This window comes from Sarcophilus harrisii, chromosome 2 (genome assembly GCF_902635505.1).
Source record: "Sarcophilus harrisii chromosome 2, mSarHar1.11, whole genome shotgun sequence".
In the NCBI taxonomy this organism is placed as follows: domain Eukaryota; kingdom Metazoa; phylum Chordata; class Mammalia; order Dasyuromorphia; family Dasyuridae; genus Sarcophilus; species Sarcophilus harrisii.
In genome coordinates this window covers 459349565-459371164 of record NC_045427.1, presented here as the reverse complement: position 1 = coordinate 459371164, position 21600 = coordinate 459349565, and the positions used below count along the sequence as shown (strand labels likewise).

Sequence of the window (21600 nt, the reverse complement as noted above, 5' to 3'; positions counted from 1 at the left end):
TTGGTAGTCAATTGACTTATGTCTTGAGCAAGGTGGGGTACATTAAGACTCAGAAAAATGTTGAAGTTGGTAATGTTTTTTTTTTTCCTCTGCAGTGTGTTCAAGCCCAGGGTTGTGGGTGCCTTCAGCTGAGAGAGAGACAGAGAGAAAAAGAGAAGAGGAGTCAGAGAGAGAGAGAGAAAGAGAGGGAGAAAGAGAGAGAGACAGAGAGAGAGAGAGAGAGACAGAGAGAGACAGAGGGGGAGAGGGAGATACAGAGACAGAGAGGGAGAGGGAGAGACAGAGAGAAGAAGAAGAAGAGAGAGAGATGAAAAGACAGAGAGAGAGGAGAAAGAGAGAGAGAGACAGAGACAGAGAGGGAGAGGGAGATAGAGACAGAGAGGGAGAGGGAGAGACAGAGAGAGAAGAAGAAGATGAAGACAGAGAGAGAGGAGAAAAAGAGAGAGAGAGACAGAGAGACACAGAGAGAGAGAGAAATAAGGGAGGGAGGGAGGAAGAGGGAGACAGAGACAGAGACAGACAAAGACAAAGACAAAGATATAGAAAAGACAGAAAAGGGGGTAGAGAGAGACAGAGAAATACACAGAGAGAAATAGATACAGAGAGAAGGAGAGAGATAAAGACAGAGACAAAGATAGAGACAGAAAGGGGGGAGAGACACACAGAGAGAAATAGAGAGGAGGGAGAGAGAGAGAGAGAGACAGAGAGAGAGAGAGAGAGAGAGAGAGAGAGAGAGAGAGAGAGAGAGAGAGAGAAAGGGAAAGAGGAAGAGAGGGAAAGAGAGGGAGAGAGGGAAGGAGGGAGGGAGAGAGAGGGAGGGGGAAAGAGCTTGAGAATGAGACAGACAGACACAGAGACAGAGAGAAGGAGAAAGTGTGTGTGTGTGTGTGTGTGTGTGTGTGTGTGTGTGTGTGTTTTGAGGGGAAGGGGAGCATTGTTGGAAATGAATTGCTACTTTATGTCCTCATCCCTTCCTTACTCTCACTCACCCACATTTTTCTGCCCTCTTCTGTGTCCTGGCTTTGAACAGGTTGCTATTGAACTCGGGTTGTATTTTCTTATTCAGTCCCCTAGAATTGTAACCAGCATTGATTTGTTAACTTCAGAACCACTTACCTATCATTCTGTAGTCCTCAGTTTCATTCTTGGTAAAACGAGGGAATTGAATTAGATGATCTACAAGGTCCTTTCTAAACCTACAATCCCAGGATCTTCTCTTAGCTCTCAGAATAGGTATTTTGCTTGGAATACCCTTTCTCTTAGGTTTGTGAATTCTGTTTTGTATTAATCATCCCGTATCCTTGTTTCCTATAGTATTCTTCTCCTGCATCAAATTGTTCTGCCTTACTTGTGGTCCTCTCTATCCTCTAGGTCTCGATTCCATCATCCTGCCTACTGGCTATTCATACCTGTCCCCCTTTGCCAATGTTCTTTCATTCAAAATGACCAATTCTTTCCTCCCCCTCCACTAACAGGCCAGTTCCTAACCAATTTTCACATAGCAAATTGATCTGATAAACTCATTCATACTAATGTGTTAATGACTAACAATTATTCTCTGTGTTGCCCTTCCTGGGATAATTTGCATTTTAACAGGGTAGATTAGCTCAAAAGAATGAACCTAATACACATGTCCTTTGAGGTACAATATAAGTGTTTAGTAGGGGAAAGATTTTTTTTTTTAGAAGGATGACTTCTTGGTACAATTAAGCCCTCTTATGGAAAGGATCCCAAGATGGAGGGAGATAGGCCTAAGGAGATAGTTCTGGATTCAATTTCTGACTTTGTCACTTTGTTGTCGCTCATTGTGTCTGACTGTATAACTCAGTGGATCACAGCACTCCAGGCAGTACCGTCCATGAAATTTTCTTGGCAGAAATCCTGCAGTGATTTTCCATTTCCTTCTCTAGGATTACTTTTTGTTAGAACCCTCCACTATGACCTGTCCATCTTGGGTAACACTACCTGACATAGGTCTTAGTTTTACTGCTTCATAAGCCCCTCCACCGTGATGAGGCTGCAATCCAAGAGGGCTTCTCTGTTATTTTCTAGAGACATAAGGTTGGGTCCACTTACAAATTTTTCATTTTTGGATTAAATAGTCCCAAATTTCCCCCCCAGATCTAGCATTCTGTGGTTCTGATTCTGCATACACATAATCAGTGTATGATTTACATGTGTGGGACATGTATGCACAAACACAGATACACACCATTTTCTCTCTGGGTAGGACAGATCCTACTGTTCTGGACTGAAGGAGAGCCACTGTAATACAATGAAAAGGGCATAGCTTCTGCATTTATATATGATGGGATTGAATCTATACCCTAAGGCAAGGAACTTAATGTTTTTGGGCCTCAGTTTCTTCATCTGCAAAATGAGATGGTTGGACCAAAGGGTGACAAGAACCTTTCTAGCCTTAAAGCTGTGATTCTATGTAGCAACCCCTCCTCTGGTTTCCAGAACTCTCCTGGGGAAAAGCTTGAGCTTTCTTCAGCTGGGTGCTCTAGGGTTGAGGACGTCAAGGACAGAATGGAGCCTGTCATGTGTCTTGCTCATATTCTCTGAGTTCTTATATCAGAGAGCTATTTTAGGCCTGCTTTTCTGGGCCTGTTCTCTTTAAGTAGGAGTTACATACTTGCACCAAAAGAGCTGTTTCTTTCATTGAAGAAGACAGAATTACTGTACTGATGGGCGTTTAAAAAAAACACCAGGGAGCATCAGTTCAGTTGTTTGATCAAGTCACCTTTCCTAGATCTGTGGTGACTGTAACAACATTAGACATCACTAGACTGGTCCTATTTAGACTAGTTCCAGAAGACACTGATGAAACTAAATGAATTTGCTGCCCTGTAAGTTCTAGCTTATACCTCAAAATGTTTGTTTCACTGCTGTTCTTCCATCCTGTGCCTTGAAATAATATTAGCCCAGGTAGGTCAGGTTAGATACCTTTTAGTAACTCCTCTAAATCAACTAAGGAACAGTTAAGGGGGTGTAGTTCCTAATTCCCCCAATTTATTTTCAAGGTCAGGTGCCAGGGGTCTTAAATCATGTAAGGTATAAAACAGGAGGGACTCAGGGACTGTCAAAAACTAGAAAGTAGAGTGTGAGAGACATTGACATTCTGATCAATGACTGGAGACCCAAACAAATCAGTGTAGGACTTTAAGAGATGAAGTCTCACTGTGTTCTCTCTGTCATCAGAATTTATAAAGCATTGCAGCGAAAAGCCCCTGGAGAATATTCCTAGAATTTTGCAAGTCATGAGCGTGTATGTAAAAAAATCTGAATCCCCCTCATCCCCCCACCCCATACCAATAGTCTTGTAAGAGCAAAGTCAGAAAATAATTTCCAAGTCTGTGTGGTATTCCAGTTCTTTTTAGTTAAATGCTAGCCTCTTGTTTTGGAAATTATATAATATCATGATGCCATTAAATTTTTAGTTCTCTATGTCTTGCTTTTGAATGAAGTAAAAGGTAAAGATTTAATTTTTAACTGCAGAGAGAGAGAGAGGGAGAGAGAGAAAGGGAGGGAGGAAGAGACATGTGGAGGGAAAGAGACAGAGAGACAGACAGAATGAAACAGAGAGAGAGAGGGAGAGGAGAAGAGTGGAGAAGAGAGAACACAGATCCATCATTTATTTCTATATTTCAGGATTACTGAAATGCAAAATTACAGTTTTTTTGTTCTATCTCCAGATAAAAGCTCAGAAATTTGTTTACAAATAGCCAACATCTATGTGATACTTTGAGGTACCATTTGGGTACGCAATTGGCAAACACCTTTTGCTTGCCAGAGATAAAACTTGGAATTGGACTTAATGTTGCAAGCAGTAGTCTGATGCAGAAACTTCTTAGGAGGGTGTTGATAAAATATTCTATTCAGCAATGCACCTTTGTCAAATGTCCAATCTCATAATCCTACCTGAACCCTAATATCATCCCCAGAATTTACAACTTCAAATTCAGTGTAATCTAGCAAGTAAGAACTTTATAAAAACCCCTTCTGTAATAATGCAGAACAAATGAGATTCTCAGATGCTTTGGTCAGGAGTTAACCACCTTGATCTAGGGTCATGTTTTTCCCCCTTTCCCTTTTTTTTCCTTCTTCCTCTTGCTTACTAAAGTAAATGGTTCTGAAATCACCACAGACAAGTATCTCAGCTTTTGCTTCAGGCCCTTATCTCTTCTAAGTGGTTTTATTAGATGAGATCATCTACGCAGGACTTATTTCAGTTATAAAATGGAATAAAAAAATTAAAAATGTAATTGGTTGATGCCTCTTTGCCCTTGGTTTGGGAGGGAAGATTTTGATATGTGAGATGGTAGCCTGGTTATATGGGCATTTACCCATTCCTGGCTCATGATCTCAAAGACGCTGCAAAGCATTGACCTATGTTGGTCATACTATCTTCGGAAAGAATTTCCTTTGGGTGAGTTTACTTGGGTATTTCCAACTCCAAAGCTAGGATCTGGCAGCTAAGGTGATGGTAGTACTACTGAAGCTTCAGATCTTCCTTGAATAAAAGCTACTAGGCTTCCCAAATTTCTAATCTCCATTTCAAACAAGTTTTTTTAGATGAAAGAATCATGGGCGGGGGCAAGGAGAGGGAAATCCCTCTCTTTGCTCCCTTACTGCCTAGTTGAGAGGAAAGGGTGAGAAAGCAGTTTTATGTTTTTTTTTTTCCCAAAACAGATTAAAGACAGTTCTTACTTTACATAAATTCACATTACACAAATTCACCTTTTACCTAAAGAATTCTGAAAGATTATTTGAGGATAATATTGCTTGCTATCATCAGATATACAAGGAAAGGAGAATCTCTCTTTTCTGAAGCATCTCTCAATAGTTTCTTTAAAAAAAAAGTTGTTCAGCCAACCACCTGTGATAAAAGCTGAATACAGTAGGTGGGGAAGGGGCTATTTCATACCTATGTTAACTTTACTGTACAGTATTGTGCATATTTTATCATTAACTTTTCATTTCATAATGTTGTTTATTATCTGGTACAGTATTTAATGTCTGAATTTTAGTGTATTTCAGTGATATGTAAAGAAAGGTATTATTGTGTGTATGCCTTTGTTATATAAACTAACTAAAGTAGATTAGTCAGGGCAAATTTGCATTATGTAAAAATCACTTTAGATAGAGCTCTGCAGAATAGTCCATTTATAGGAAATCAGAATTGTCTATATTCCCCTTCTTTAGTAATGTGTGTATGTAGGTGTGTGTGTGCTATGTGATCTATGTTATTGAATGTGAGAACATAGAGGATTTTAGTATTCCTAGAATTGTCTGTTTTAAAGCCTGCCCATCACAAAATCAGACTTAACCTGAATTAATCTTAGCTTACATGTCTTGTTGAAGCACATCTGTTTGACATTTTAAATTTCTCACAGGTCTTATTTTTACAGTTCCTGACCATCAGTCTCTACTCCACATCTTTAAGAAATTCCCTCAATCAAGAGCGAGGTCCATTGCTTTAAGGATAATCTGGTAAGAAACATCCAATTCATGGTATATTAAAATGCTATCTGTTTATGGGTCTGTGTGGGTGTACCAAACTACCACTTTTGGGAAGAGAGAAGGAGATTTGAATCCTTTGCTTAGATAAAAGCCCCTTTATCACAGCATGAACTTAGACTGTCACTTCAGGCTAAGTTTATGACCAGTGAGTGTCTTGGGCTGGTGGTGGTGGTGGACAGTAGGGTTGCAGGGGGGAAAGATATTTTTAGGGGACTTTTTTATTCAGAGGTCGCTGTATTAAATTGTGAGTCATGGGATCTTGGTGGGGGGCAGCCGGGGAAGCTGAATGATCAAGCAGTGGAGGGATATAGTAATTGCACTTAGAGCAAACTGCTCTCAGTGATTTTATTATCAGGCTCCTGAGTATTTGAAGCTATTAATAGATTGGTGCACTTATCAAGGAGTTTTTGACTTCTATCTCGGTTGACATGCCTGCAATCATTCTCTCGTCCATATGCACAGCATGGAACTTTGACCTGATGCTGCAAACAGGGCTAAACCACCAAGGGTGGACTCACCCTAAAACCAAGGCATATACCCAAGGAAGTCGGGTGTCCCATGCAAAGACACACCCACTGTCAGAGTTCAGATCTCAATGATTCCATGATTCAGCTACAGCCCAAGTTAGAGAAAATCATTTTCAGAAGGAATCAGCATGTGGTATACAAATAAGAACCTGGGAGGGACTTTTGTAATTGATGGTAGTTTTTAGTGTATAAGTAGATAGAAACTAAAAAAAAAAAAATTAAAGCAGAACTCATAGGTTTGATTTTTTTTTTGTTATGTATGTGTGCATGTTTGGTTTTATTTATTTTTTTGTGGTCTCTATTGAGACCTATCTGTGACATCCCCATAAGCTCATATTCCATTCTAATTAGCTAAATCTACCTTCTCCTGACCATATTCCTTAGAGGTCATCACATAAACCATTTAAATTGATAGCAGAATTATGCACAAAGAAATTAATTTTATATTGCCCTGTATACAATTTTTTATTGTAACTTTATCTTGTTTCAGAAGTGCTTACTTTCTGATTTTGTGGCTATTACTGACTGTGGATTACTTTTATTTTGGGTTTTACACAACAGTTATATTAGAAATTTGCTGTTTTATTCTTACCTTCTTAGTAAAAATCCTTTTATCACACAATGGGTAATTTATATCCATTACCAACCCTTTCAATCCTTTTCAGTGGGGCTGTCAGTGCCTTTGGCACAGTAATGATTAATGTGATCTAATAATAGTGTGCCATTATATTACCTTAGTAAAACATGTACCAACATCCTATTCAGATCTACCAAATTCATAGCTTCCTATAATATTTTTGTTGAAAGACAGGATTACTATTTTTCAAAGCTGATTTTTTTCCCCTTTAACATATTTAATGAAATTCACAATCCCTTGCCATAGTCATCACAGGCATGTGTTTGGGCTTGATGGGTGAATTTTTTATCGTTCTGCCTTATTGTGATTTGTTAGGCAAAAGGTCTGACATGCAAAGAGATCGAATGGAGAGATTATTTTGTTTTTGTTTTGCTATGGCTGTGCTCTTGGGTTGTATGTGTGTGTGTGTGTGAAGTTTCTTTTTGTTTGTATTTTTTTTTTTGAAGCTGGCTTATTTTTCAGAGTCTCTCTGGGTTTATACTGAGGAAGGCATATTTTAGATCAAAAGGCAAATGAAGAACAAACTACTATGCTGAAATAATATATATGCATATATATATATATATATATATATATATATACATATTTCTATTATTGTCCTCAGTTTCTTATGTCTTCAGCCACCTGCTACTGTCTAGAATTAAAGACAGCTAACACGGGGTGGGGAACATCTGGCTTCCAACATCTGTACCCAGGGACATCTATCAGTTTAACAATAAATGACTTCTGACCAGTATTCTTCTTTTACTTTAAGATTCTTCTCTTCTCTGCCTCATCCCCAGACCCGGAAGAAAGAGGACTTTCTAGAGTTATTCTTTTTTAGGAAATTTGTGCTGAGCAAGTTTCATTGATAGAGTTGGAGTGGTGAGATGGGGGTTTGAGTTTCTTTCTCTCTTTCTTTCTTTCTTTCTTTTTTTCTTTCTTTCTTTCTTTCTTTCTTTCTTTCTTTCTTTCTTTCTTTCTTTCTTTCTTTCTTTCTTTCTTTCTTTTTACAGACTTATTTAAGGATAAGTTTGGGGTCAGATATTTCTTATTGTTTTCTTTTCCTGCCCTTCCTGAGGCAAATCTTCTATATCAAAATGTCACTATCCGGTCTGACCTCTCTGTGTTAGTATGTGCATGTGTGCATTTGAGTTTGTGTATGATTTTGTGTGTGTGTGTATGTGTGTATGTGTGTGTGTGTGAAAGAGAGTCGAGAGAGAGAGAGAGAGAGAGAGAGAGAAGAGAGGGAGAGAGGGAAGGAAGAAGAGGGAGGGAGAGAGAGGGAGAGAGAAGGAGGAAGAGAAAGAGAGGGAGATGGAAGGAGAGGGAGAGAGAAAGAGAGGGAGGGAGAGAGAGAGAAAGAGAGGGAAGGAGAGGGAGAGAGGAAGAGGGAGAGAAAGAAAGAGAGAGAGAGAGAGAGAGAGAGAGAGAGAGAGAGAGAGAGAGAGAGAGAGAGAGAGAAGGAGAGAGGAGAGAGGGAAGGAAGAAGAGGGAGGGAGAGAGAGGGAGAGAGGAGGAAGAGAAAGAGAGGGAAAGGGAGGGAGAGGGACAAAGAGGAAGAGAGAGGGAGGGAAAGGGAGGGAAAGGAAAGGAGAAGGCGGGAGAGGGAGAGAGGGAGAGAGAGGAAAGAGAGGGAGGGAGAGGAAGAGAGGGGAGGGGGGAAAGAGAGGGAGAGAGAGGGAAGGAGAGGAAGAGAGAGGGAGAGGAGAGAAAGAGAGAGAGAGAGAGAGAGAGAGAGAGAGAGAGAGAGTGAGTGTGTGTGTGTGTGTGTGTGTGTGTGTGTGTTAGGAATGACTGCCACTCTGAAGCCTTGTCCTGACTGAAATAGAATTGCCTTTCTCCTTTCTGCTATTATAAGGCTCTGTTATAGTGTCTGGCCTGAGAGAGGACCTGTTTCTTGGTTTCATCCACTTAAACCCCATCATAATCATCCATGTGATTGATAACATTCCACCTTTTCATAGGGCCTTAAATCTCTGTCAGCCAAGGAGGACATTATTGTACTGAGGGTGAGATGTACTCAAACAATTACACACTTAAATCTAAATGGAATGGTGTGTCCTCTGATTCCCCATGCTTTGTGATTGGTGTTAACTAGTGATGTACCTCTACCTCCTCCTGAAACCTTGGGGAGATGGTTAAAAAGGGAAGGAATAGGGATTTCCCTACCAGCTTTTTGTCACTGAGCACCTAAAAGCAGCTGGAGCATTAGGTTTCTTTTGGCTTTCCGGAAATGGGGAATGGAGGTTTGGAGGTTTGGAAAGAGAGAAAAAGAGATAGAGGGGGGTTGGGCTGAGAATTCCTTGTTTTTGATTCAGAACAGAATCACTGCTGCAACATGGACTTGAAATATGCAATCAGCTTGAAATCAGGAAAAGTATTTGGAATACAGAATTTATATTGAAATACTTGAATCTTGATACATGCATACACACATACATGTATATATTTAAATCGGGGTAGAGGAAAAGCAGAAATAAAGTCTTTGTCATAAAAATATTACCTGCAATATTTGCTATCCGATTATACTCTGCCACACCAGAATACATTCTAGTACCATTAACGTTTAAATATGAACAATTTTCATTTGTTTTTATAAGTGATTCTTGATTACAATAAATGAGAAAACCTAGTCCTGCCTCTACCACCTCAGTTTACCTTTTGTACTTGGGAAGATCTTAAATAAAACACAAAATTGTGAGACATTGTTGTTGAATAAGAGTCTATGAGATTCAGTAGCATGGATGAGGTGCAATCTGTATCAATGGAAGTAATGCATGCATTTGAAGGTGCCTGGAAGTAATCAAATAATATTATTTACCTTAATTTAACATAATTATGCCTGAATTGCTAACTGGTTGTGCGTTTTCCCTCTCCAGCAATGAAAAAGCCCAAATGCACTATATAAGGCATAAAGTGTCACAACAATAAAAGGGCAAAGAAATTCTTTATTCTTGTCCATTTATTTTCTCTTTACCATATTTCCTCATCCTTCTTAGTACTTGGAACTTTGGAATAATTTTTTTCCTAGGATGTCTGTGTGCACAAGAGTTTCCTATGATTGTATCAATTAATTTGAATGAAGCATTGGGAGTAGTTGGGTCATGTAGTGTATACGGTATCAGGTCTGGAATCAAAAAGACCTGATTTTAAATCTAGCTTCAGACACTTGCCAGTTGTGTCATCCCAGCAAGTCACTTAACCTCAGTTTCCTTAACTCTAAAATGGGAGTAATAATAGCACCTACCTTGAAGGATTTTGATAAAGATCAAATGAGATAATAATAATTGTAAAGCAGTTAGCACAATGCCTAGTATAAAATAAGTGCCATGTAAATGTTAGCTATTTATTATTGTTGTTGTTATTTTTGTTATTATTATGTCTGTGTCTAATATCATACTAGATCACCATGAAGTGAAAGTGATGGGTCCCTCCTGCCTTACCAGGAGGTTGGTTGTGCCCTTAAGAATCTACAAGGCAGTTTAGAAAACTAGCAACTTCTTACAAACAGTTTTTTTTTTTTTTGTAAACTAAAACAATCTATTTTACCTTAAAGTTAAGACACATGGGGAAAATTTTTTTGAGGTCAGAATCCTTGGTTTCCACTGAGAATACTAGTGCCCAAGATTAGACTTTGGATATCATAACAAAAGCTCACATCTATACAATGCTTTAGGGTCTGCATTTTCAATGAATCTGTGCATAGATGATATATATGTCATCCCCATTTTGCAGATGAGGAAACTGAGAAACAAATGCCCAGTAAGGATTCCAACCAGATTTTCTGACTCAAACTTTCTCTCATGAGGGGATATGAGATGGATCTGTGATTTCATTGCTATGGGGAACTTCAGGAGGAGGAAATTCCCTTCATTTAGGATTAGTACCTTTTCAGCAACTTTAAGTCTCAGAGGTTAAGTGACTTGCCAATAGTCTGCATGAATTGTTTGAATTCTTATGAATTCTTGAAAGTCATTTAATTTTTTAGTTCTCCAGGCAACTCTCTAAGTCTCCCTAAAGTGTTTCAGGCTCTCTCTGACTTACTTACTCTGTGAGATTTTCTTGGCTCTGAGTCTAGCTACCTATCCACTATACCATATTGATGTTTTCCTCTTTTTAGAATGCACACACACATACATACTTGTTAACATATATGTGTATTTATATATATGCACATACACATTCCTTATTAAATCTTTTGTGTTTTCCTTCAGTCTTCTGACATTTTGTCACATTGCTAGCCATTGGTAAGCATATATATATATATATATATATATATATATATATATGTATTTATTTACATTTCTGTAATTTTGTGGAGATGCTGGTTATATCCTTCATTCAGCATATGCTTATGTTGGCAGAACTGGGATCTGGGTTGGGGATCTGCATATTGAGGACTATGAAGGATGATGCTTTATTACTCAGTGATTGATTTGCTTACTTCAAGGGACATGTTCACAGTGGTTCTCAGGTCACTTAAATTTTGGAAGTCTGGCAATTTTGTGAATTGAAAGTCTGATCTTTTTCTTCTCCCAATTTTGAGAGAAAGGTTAAGAATATTACAGGGGGTAGAGGGGAATCCAGATAATCAGCCTATTCAATCTTTTATTCATACAATGTAGAAGCAACAAAGAAAATAATTCACGTGAGGACATTTTAGAATCCTACAGGAGTTGAAATGCTTTGGGGAGCAGTGACCTTTTTTCAGTCTCTCCATCTTTATTTATTTGTAGAAGAATATTGTGGACATATGACTGAGAATTTGGGATTTATTTAGTGTTTTGGGAAGACATGCCCTCCTCCACATGCCACGTGGTTATGGTCAATGGGAATGGGCAATCCTTGAAAGGGAGAAAAGAACCTTCCCCCTCTACAGGCTGGTTTTTGTCTTGTGTGGTGGCCCAGTTCTGTATTTTTAGCATCCACTGAAATTTAATGTTTTGCTCTTGGTTTATTATGTATGCAAGTATCTTGCTGATAAATTACATGTATAATTGTACTCTAGTAACCACTGCTATTCAATAACAACATATAATTAAACTCACCCTTGTAGTCATTGAACTCTTCCTTTCATGACAAGATCATTGACCATTCCAATGAAAGCTATATGGTCGCATATATTAAATACACAATGGTCTCCGAGTACACACCCACAGGCTGTGTATCCAATTTGTGGCTGTGTAGAATGACTTCCTCCAGACAAATGTATCAACTATGAACTAATCTGTAGTCTCTGGGATTGAGTTGGAAGGAAACATGGAGAGAAGGCAGCATAGAATCTACATCAAGGGAGAAAGCATGTATCTCTTTAACAATGAAATGCATTCCATGTATTATATACAATATAGCCTACATAGATAGGCTCAATGAAGGTGACCAGTAAAGATTTATTGAATGAATGAATAATTGAATCCTAGAAATTTCTTGGTTTGGACTCAGATTCTCTTCCCTTTCCCCTTTTCTGCCAACTTTCCATTGAGGTTTTGGGCAGCATTACTTCCTTTAAAAAAATACTAAGAATTCATATGTGCCTTGAAATATTTCACATCCTAAGGCTCGGGTTAAGCTGCAGTTGAAATGACTGTCTAATATTTTGTGTTTCTTTTGATAGCTAATTATTTTACTTCAGTTTTTGTATTTAGAAAGGAAGATGGGGACAGAAGAGAAAAAAGAATGTTCAGGACAGTAGTGTTAGGTAAACATTCTTCTCACTCATCTCTTATTTAATTCTCAAAGCAGATTTTCTTATTTTCCTTGGTCAGTAGAACATTATAACTTCTTGGATAAGAAGATAATTTCAGAAAGCTAACATGTCTACATGCACAACATTTCCTTAGGATTAGAAAGAGAATCTAAGTGAATCAATAATTTCTTCTTGCATTAAAAAATTTAATTATTTCCATAACCCAGAGGAATGAAAATCAGGGCCACAGTGATTGATTCTCTCCCCTTCTTCTTCATACTCACACTGAGGTTAAGAATGAGTTTTGGATCTAATATCATTTGATGTTATTGCCATCCTCACAAAGCTTATCCTCATATTTTTTAAGTTTGGTACTGAGTTCTATATCCCATACCTGAGTATGCTCCATATCAATCAATTAATCATCAATCAACAAGCTTTTGTTAAGCTCTTATTATGTGCCAGACCTTGTATTGAGGATAAAAAACTAATGATGATCTACTTATATGGAGCTTATTCCAATAAGGAAGACAGATATCTATATCTGTATCTATATCAGTAATGATATAAATAAAAACAAAATAGTTAATAAATACAAGCTAGTTTGGGAGGGAAAATATTAGAAGGTAGAGGGACCAGAAAAGTCTTAATAGTAGAAGTGAGATGAGTTAAAACTTGGAGGAAGAGGAGGATTCTAGGAGACAGAAATGAAGGTCGATTGCATTCTAAGCATGGAAGGTGGCCATCAGAAAGACGGGAGAAGTGACATGTATGCCATACATATAGACTAGAAAAATCACAGACTTTAGGGTGAAAAATATTCTCCAAAGAAGCTATGATGACAGGATAGGGCCAGATTGTATACAACTTTAAAAGCTAACAAAGGAGTTTGTTGTTTGATCCTGTAGACAAGTCACTGGAATTGACTAAGGAGAAAAGTTGCACGGTCAGAGCTTCATGAAGGAAAGCCATTTTGGTAGCAGTGTGTAAGAAAGACTGGAATGGGGAAAGATGAGGAAGGGACACCAATTAGGAGGCTGTTGCAGTAATCTATATGGGAGGTGATGAGGACTTGAAATAAAGTGGTAGTTGTGTGAGAAAAGTGTCAGATTCAAGAGATATGGAGAGAGAAAAAGAAAGATTTGTAATAGTTGTCTATGCAAGGTAAGGAAGAGTGAGGAGATGGGGAAAATGCCAAAATTATAAACCTGGGATACAGAATGGATAATGGAACATTCTACCAAAATAGGGAAGTTTGAAATGGGGGGGAGAGTTGGGAGTAAAGGTATTGAGTGCAGTTTTGGAAATGTTGAGTTGGAGATATCTCTTAGCTTCCCTGAAGGCTTCTAGTTGAATTTCAAAAGTTCATGGCCAATGGAAGTCAGGCTTTCTGTTTGTCTCCCCTTATCTTTTCTACTCCTTCAGTCCACTATGTCATTTAACTGATAAGTTAACTTAGTATTAAAAATTTACTAAAATTTCTTTATGTAGAAGATAAACTCTGGTCAGTTTTGTCCTGGCTTCAAAAGTGGGTGAAGAAAAACATCTTGGCTTTCTTTTCACATTTGTGTGGATAATTGAAATCATCCAGCCAACCAGATATGCTAGGGATGGGGAACAGGCAATGGTGTGTCTTGAATGCATTCCAAGAAAACAACATTGTAGTTTTTTCTTTATATTTAAAAAGATAAAAAATTTCGCTCCTTCCCCCAGTAACTACTGTATTTTGACTATGAGTTTCAAGTGGTTGCTATGTGAGACACAACGGTGTTTTTCTTGAACTTTTGGCTGCAGAATAAGCCCAGCAAATTTGGGCTCTTACCCTTTTAGTTTTCTGGGTCAATTCATTTTGTACAAAGGAAAGAATGATAATTTGAGTTGTAGGCTGGGAATGTTTTCTACACATTTTAATACTCTGCAAGGAAGACAAAAATGAATTGTGATTTTGATTTATTTTTTTCTCTTGAGAAATCATAATATCCTGACAAGCCCAGCACCTTGCACATAGTAGGTCAACATTTACTGAATGAATGAATAAATAAAACAATTACTATTTGTTATATTTCTCAGGCATTTAGGGACCCATGAAATCAAACAACCAAAAATGATTTTAATAATCATTTAATAATCTGGTGACTTCTAAAAAAAGAAGGGCTTTCATTGTTCCTAGTTAAAGATTAGCTTTTGTGGCATGGACTGTCACTTTATTATTAAATTTTCTTTATTGTTATTACTCTTGCTAATCTAGCAGGTAGCAGCAATGTGGAACCCAACCTTTTAGCTTTTGACCAAAAGATTTCATTCTTCATATTTGCAGCTGAATTTCTTCTCCTGCCAAACAATTTGTCTATCATTCAATATTTATTGAACACTAACTGTGCTAATCTATTACACACTGTTGAAGACGCTAAGAGTTAAATTGCCATAGTCCTTGACCCCAGAAACTTTCAGAATAACTTGAGATGTAAAAGAAAGAAAGAAAGAAGAAAATAGGGAAAAGGTTAAGAAACTTTTTTTCATGTTGGGCACTTTTAATTTTGGTTTATACATTTACCTCTGATCCACTGAAAAATTAGAAAAAAAGAAAAAGAAAGGTTTCTTCTACATTTCTCTTTTTTTTTGGGGGGGGTAGAGGAGATATGAGAGAGGGAAGCTCTTCACATATCTAAATAAGCAAAACATACAATTGAATTATACATAATATTTTTATGTTCTTAAACTAACAATGAATAAAGACTAGACTTTAACTTTGGTATAGGGAACTCCTGGGTGAAGACACTCCCTCCACCAAATAAGATTGACATCTGCTTTACAACTAAGATTCTTAGCAATTGCCTATGGTGTTGAGATGTTAGATGATTTGCTTATGGTCCTATAGCCAGCATGTTTCAGAGAAAAAAACTTAAATGTATTTCTGGTTCCTGGGCTTATACTCTATTCGTGACCCAGTCTGCCTTTCCATAAATTAATAATTTTTTTTTCCTTGAGGCAATTGGGGTTAAGTGATTTGCCCAGGATCACATAGCTAGGAAGTATTAAATGAAGTGGGATTTGAACTCAGGGCTGGTCTCTATCCACCGTGCATCTAGCTGCCCTTAATAAAAAGATTTTTAAAAAAAGATTTCAGATAGTTTCAGATATTTAGAACTCATACTTTTCTAGAACATAAACCTCAGATATCCAGAACTCATACTTATCATCTACTCTTTTAGGGGAGGCGTCTTCAGTTGTTCTTTGAGAAATGCTTGCTAAATTGAAATAGCCAGAATGATTTGGACTAGATTTTAGAAAATTCTCCTTTATTGGTCAATGGGGAGGGTAAGAAAGTCAAGTGAGGGAGCAAGGTCCAGAGATCTCCAAGGACAGGGGAGGAGCAAAGCAGGGTGGGAGTTCCCACTGCGTGGGGACAGGGGAGGGCCAGGTGGCCCTTTTGTAATCTTTGTAGTTCCTATGAAGCACCGTTCCTCCTCAGTGGTTGTGTAGATCTGACCTGCTCCATCCCTATCCCCTGTACTGATTTACTCAGGCCTCTCTTCCTGGGGAAGCAGGTCAGTGAGAATCCCTCTGGGTGAGGGGGCGGGAGGAAGATGGGAAGTCAGTCGTTCACATCTCTGTTCAGTTCTCTGATAGACAGTGAAGAGGTATCTGTCAGGGACCTTTGTGCATGAGCTTGGGGTTTTGTGTCCAGTGTTAATGCACTTGCTCAGATTATATTTCCCTGCTTTGGGAACTGCTGCTTTTAACCACTTTCCTAGTCTTGCTGGCCTGAGAAGCATGCTCTCTGCCCCTGGCTATTTCCCCAGGGAAATCATAGGTTATGTCCAACAGTGCTAGCTTCTGTCGAGACATCATGTTACAGCTAATTCCTTTGACTGTCTGGAGAGCATTCTTGGAGACAGAGCATGGTGGAGAAGAAGCAGGCAAGACATTATGGTCTATGACAGGGCTACACACAGAAAGGAGCCTGGGAAGGGTATCCCTTTTACCATTCTGGGGGGAAGGAAAAAATGAAGTCTGGGGCCTTTCTCTGGGGTTGACCTAAAGCTGATATTTGCACTTGGAGTGGGTTTCCCTAGATGAGTCCCGGGATTAAAAGTTTGCAGCTGGTGTCTGGCTGGGGGAAGGAGAGGAGAGGAGGAAAGATGAGTGGCCAGCTGTTTGAAAGGACCGGCTGCCCCAGTTCAACCGAATCCCGGAAGAGTTCTGACTAGGTGAAAAAAAGTCCCTAGCACTTTGAAGTCCAGCTTAAAGTTAGCCGAGTACCTCTCCATTCAATACTTCCATACCCCCTTTCACCCCTCAGCGGATAGATTTAATGAAAGGTTGGACTTGAAACCCTATTGTGACATTATTGGACAATTTATTACGGAGGTATTTCTAGATGCAATTATATAATCTCACATTATATTCAGAAATTTGATGTGTGGGTGAAAGTTTATATTGAGTTTAACAGAATTTCTCCTTAAGTGCTTTTTATCGGGAACCTGTTTGACCCCCAAGCCTCTTCTCTCCCTGGCCCTTGAGGTCTTTATTACTAAACTTTTAAAAGATTGTACCATTTCCCCTATGTGGTGTGTTCTTGAATAAAGATGCATCTTGTAAAGGAGGAGATAAACCTTTCTCCTCTGACAGAGATGCACATGTGATTTATCATGGATCCTGTCTTAGCACTCCATCTTTACAGTAAAGCAATGTAAAGATGGGTTTGACTCTATCTCTGGGCAGGATTAGAAATGTAGATATTCCATTTTATATTTGAGAAGAGGATTATTGTGCAGATAAAAGAGAGACCATTTACCTTGGGTGAAAAGCTGTGGTTTAGAGTAGAGTAAAACCTACCAGGCCCAACTGAGGCCACACACACTAGCTAAATAAATACTCCACACCCCAAATCTGGCTTAAGCAAACAGCCTGCAGTTTTATTGTAATGCATATGGAACAGTGGACCAGGTGCCAGGCAATAAGCTCCATGCTGCCTTTTAAATAACCTCCTTTACGAGGTTCTTCATTGACAGGCTTGCCCTTCCCAAAGGGGGTCATCTCACTAGCCTCAGCTCTCTTGCTCTCTTGCCTTTCCCACTCTTGACAACAGAATTCTAGTCATGGGAGACCAAGCAATTGCCGTAATCATTACAACCTTGCTCCAAAGGCAGACCTGACCTTTCCCCCATCTTTTGGGCAGAGAAGTGGTTTCCCTTTTTCCTAGGCATCCTCCTCCATTTTGAATTTGTGATGGAGTTCTTCTTATCTTGCCCCCCTCTTCCTTTGCCCCCTAAATATACAAACTATGACAAGTTTTAGTAGGCAAAGTGAATCAAGAACTATTATCTAACATGTTTTATCATTTATTCCTTTGAACCTTTTTTCTCTAGATTTTTAGTCAATATGATTCAAATCAGCAAATATTTAAATATTTAGTTTATACCTACCATGTGGAAGATTCTGTTTCCTAATTATATATTGACATCTTCCAACTTGCTTTTGTTTTCTTAGCATTGACTTCCATCACTTCTAGGACCTCAACAATCATATCCATTTAGAATTAAAGGCTTTGTGAGACAAGCTAACTAGTTGATTGAATTTTTCCATTGGTCAACTGATTATTTTGGTTCTTTGGAGGCATAACCTAAACCAAGATGAAAGACCTCTCTTGGGGTTAGATTGGATGGGTTCTGAGATGCCTTTCAGCTCTCAATCTATAATCCTATTTTTTTTCATCTCTCTAATACCTTGTCTATCATTCTAACCTTGATATCTCTTACTGGATAACTTTTTCAGCTCAGTAGGTCCCCATTCTTATCCCTGTCCCTGCCCCTGCCCCCATCTATTTCTCTGCTCAGCTTCTGTCCCTATTTTTACTTTAAGCACATCAGTTTGTCTCCTTTTTGCAGTACCCCTTTTCTGGCCCTGTAAATTTCTCCCATTCAGGACTAGGTGAGAGTTTGAGCTAGACCAAGTATCTGTAAAGGGAATGATCTCCCTTTGCAAGTAGGGAATTCCTTGATCCATCACAGTAATGTCAAGTGTAGATGCCCTTCACAGTTTCAGATCCCTCCTCTGCAAAGTGGAGATAATAATAATAATTTCACTACCTACTTCACAGAGTTGGTCTATGAAAACAGCTTTGCAAACCTTAAATATTCTATAAAGATGGCTGGTACTTATTGATATCATGTTTCATTCCAAGAAAGCCTTTTTCTGGCCTTCTAATCACTTCTTCCCTAGGTAGTCACTGGTCTCCTTTCCCAAAGTCTCCCCTCCTTTCGATCGGCCCTCCACACAGTGGTCAAAGTTTCTTCCTAAAACAAAGGTCTTACCATGTCACTCCTCTGCTCAAAAAACTCTAGTGGCTCCCTGTTGACTCTGGAATAAAATGCAAATTCTTCTCTTGGACATTAAAAATCTCTCACAACTTGGCTCCCTTCTATTTCAGACAGATTTCAGAACAATACTTTCCTTAACACCCTCTATGTTCCACCTAAAATGGCCTACTTCTTCCTATGGAAGACAATCCAACAATAGAATCCACATTTTTGCACAGGCTCTTCCCATGCCTCATCTGCTGTCCCTTTTCCCCTCTGCTTTTTAGAATCAGTTCAAGAGCCACGTCCTACTTGAGGCTTTTCTTTTTCCCTTTCCCTTCCTATCCCATCTTTGAGGTTCACCTCCAACATTATTGTTGATTTATTTTGCATATGTTTTGTTATTTACTTATGTGTATGAGGGCTGAGACTGTTGTATTTCTTTTATCTATGTATCCCCAACTTTGCTTTCCCATTGTAGATGGCAATAAATAGTAGGTACTTAATAAAGGTTTGTTATTTTATTGATTGACCTTGGATATTGGGAAGCTAGTAGACAAAATCCACAGTACATGAAGTACTAGAAGCTCTGTGAGATGTGTTCTCCCCCAAAGGGGGAGTGGAAAGGGGAATGAATAGACCATTTGATAACAATATAGAAAGGAGGTTGTCTGATGCAACATTGAACCAGCATTATAAAGTTAGCATCTATCATATAACATTTTATATTTATTGAAATCACTTATTTTAATCACCCTGGATATTCATTTGATAAAAAAATTATAATCCTCTGTAAATTATGAATACCTTGAAATTCACAAATTCTATCACATTTATGATTGGCAACATTAAATGGCAACAGCTCATTTAAATAAGGAACATCTGGACATTATTATTTTTAGGGATTTTTCATCTGTTGATTTAGAAATCTGGGGCCTTTATGAATCTTGCATGAATATTCTTTCATACCCACATGTACTGTCAAGACACAAAGAAATAGCCATAAAAATATTGTCCGGTGATGTTTGGATGGAGCACATGTGTTTTTCAGACAACAAATCTATTGTGTATGAAAGAGGAGATATTCTACATGGCATTTTGATTGTAGGTGTGGTAGAAGCAGCTTGATCTTCTAATAGCACGAATAACATGACAATTCAAAGGCACAGTGGGAAGAAGATTATGATTTTGTACCTAACGATATAATGTTTTAAAATAACAATATAATTTTGCTCTGATGGTACCACAGTACAATACTCACTATTTCTCAGAATAATCCAATTTAGAACAATTTATTCTGAGCAGGTTTGGTAAAAATAGAAGATCTATCATGCCATGGTGTAAGATAATGCATTAATTTTTATGAGTGAGTTATGAAGATGTACAACTCGGTTAAGAATTAGGATAAACATAATATTCCTTAATTAATCCATTATGCTATGGTACACATGTGCCATTTTTATTACCTTAAAAATGAAAAATGTCAAAAAAGGAAATTGCTGCTTTTTTATACCAAAAAGGCCTTTTTCTAAAATCATAAAATGTCTAATCTAATTCACCATATAATACTAATGAGCTTAACAAGCAATCTCAATGCACAGTTTTAGGAAAAAAGGTCATCATTTTCTGGCAGTCAAATCCAAATACTTTTTTAGATTAGTCAAAATGTTTCAGCACCAAATATCGGAAATGGCATTTGTGATTAGAAGTGTTATTAATAGCTATTTGTTATTAACATATGAATGTTTCCGAGATTTATGGTATTTGAGCACACAGCTGACATCGCAGGCCCGGAGAAGGTGTCCTGGGAGCCCCTTCACTTTAGAACTACAATTCTTTCTCAAGGTTATGATTGCACTAGACATCTATGGAGATCACTCCCAACTAAAGTTCTTCTGTTCTGTGATTCTTGTGAGCCCCAGTGCTCTGGGATTTTGAAAGGGCTGCATCTCTGAGCCTTCAAGTCCACAGCATAGTGCCTTCAACTTTCTTAAATGCCTCTCACTTTCTTTTCTGGAAGCTCAGCTGTGGCCAAACATTTCTTCCCTCTTCCTGTGTCGGCGCCATCGGCACATTATTCTGTTTGTTTAGTCCTAGAATAGGATGTTTGGAGGCACATAATCGGCAACTTAGGCAGCAGTGTACAAATAGCGCTTGCAGTTAGGGCTTGTTATGGAAAAGGATGGCCCGGTGGGTTGAGAAAATGACCAACAGTGGACTAGAATCATGAAGCTGAAAGTAATATTGCCGGCCGGAGGTCATTTTTCCCAACCGAGGGGCAATAGTTTGCCACTATAAACTGCACATTGCAGTCAGTATATGTTTTATTAAACCATTTAAGGAACTTGGGAGCCATTTAATTTAAACTTCCTGCTTGACATAGCTCAGGGAAGAGGCCCAGGGCAGAGCACAAAAGAAGCCTGGTGCAATTTGAAGAATGAATACTCTAAATGTTCTATTCTTTATGCAGCATTGGATGATCTCTGAGGGCCATGATTCCCAAGGGGACTTCAGAACCTATAAAATATACCCAAAGGCACCAATTCCCCACTTCCCTCCATGCCTCCCCTTCTTCTTTTAACTCTCTCACTTGAGTTTTCTTCAGTTCTCTTGTATAAATGGTCGCTTTGCTTTTGTGTTTTGTTATTTTGTTTTCTGAAAGGATTAGGAAACTGCCCTCTGCACACATGCACTGAACCCTACTCATAGGAGATTTTAGCCTTCAGTTTGCAAATTCTTAATTTGCTCTAACTCTGACTGAAAAGTCACAGAGATGGCTGACATTTGACTAAACCAAAGGGAATGGAAATATCTTTTAGTCCTATGGCAATCTTTGAATTTAAAATAAAGCAAAGTGAAAACTTTAATTTGTGTAATTATGAGAGAGAATTTAGTTCAACTCCATGTTTTTGCCAAAAGAAAAAAAAAAGAGTAAGAGGC

General features: G+C 38.4%; 1 protein-coding gene across 7 annotated transcripts in view; it reads left to right on the top strand.

Annotated features, from left to right (window-relative positions):
* Positions 1–21600, top strand: part of ZNF536 (zinc finger protein 536) — a 585974-nt gene that overhangs the window by 70950 nt on the left and 493424 nt on the right. For 4 of the 7 annotated variants that reach the window (XM_031954395.1, XM_031954394.1, XM_003757201.3 and 1 more), the window contains exon 2: positions 5400–5496. The gene's annotated coding sequence lies outside the window, so the exon portion shown is untranslated. The remainder of the gene's footprint in view (positions 1–5399; positions 5497–21600) is intronic. The other 3 variants (XM_031954398.1, XM_031954397.1, XM_031954399.1) reach the window with 1 other exon arrangement.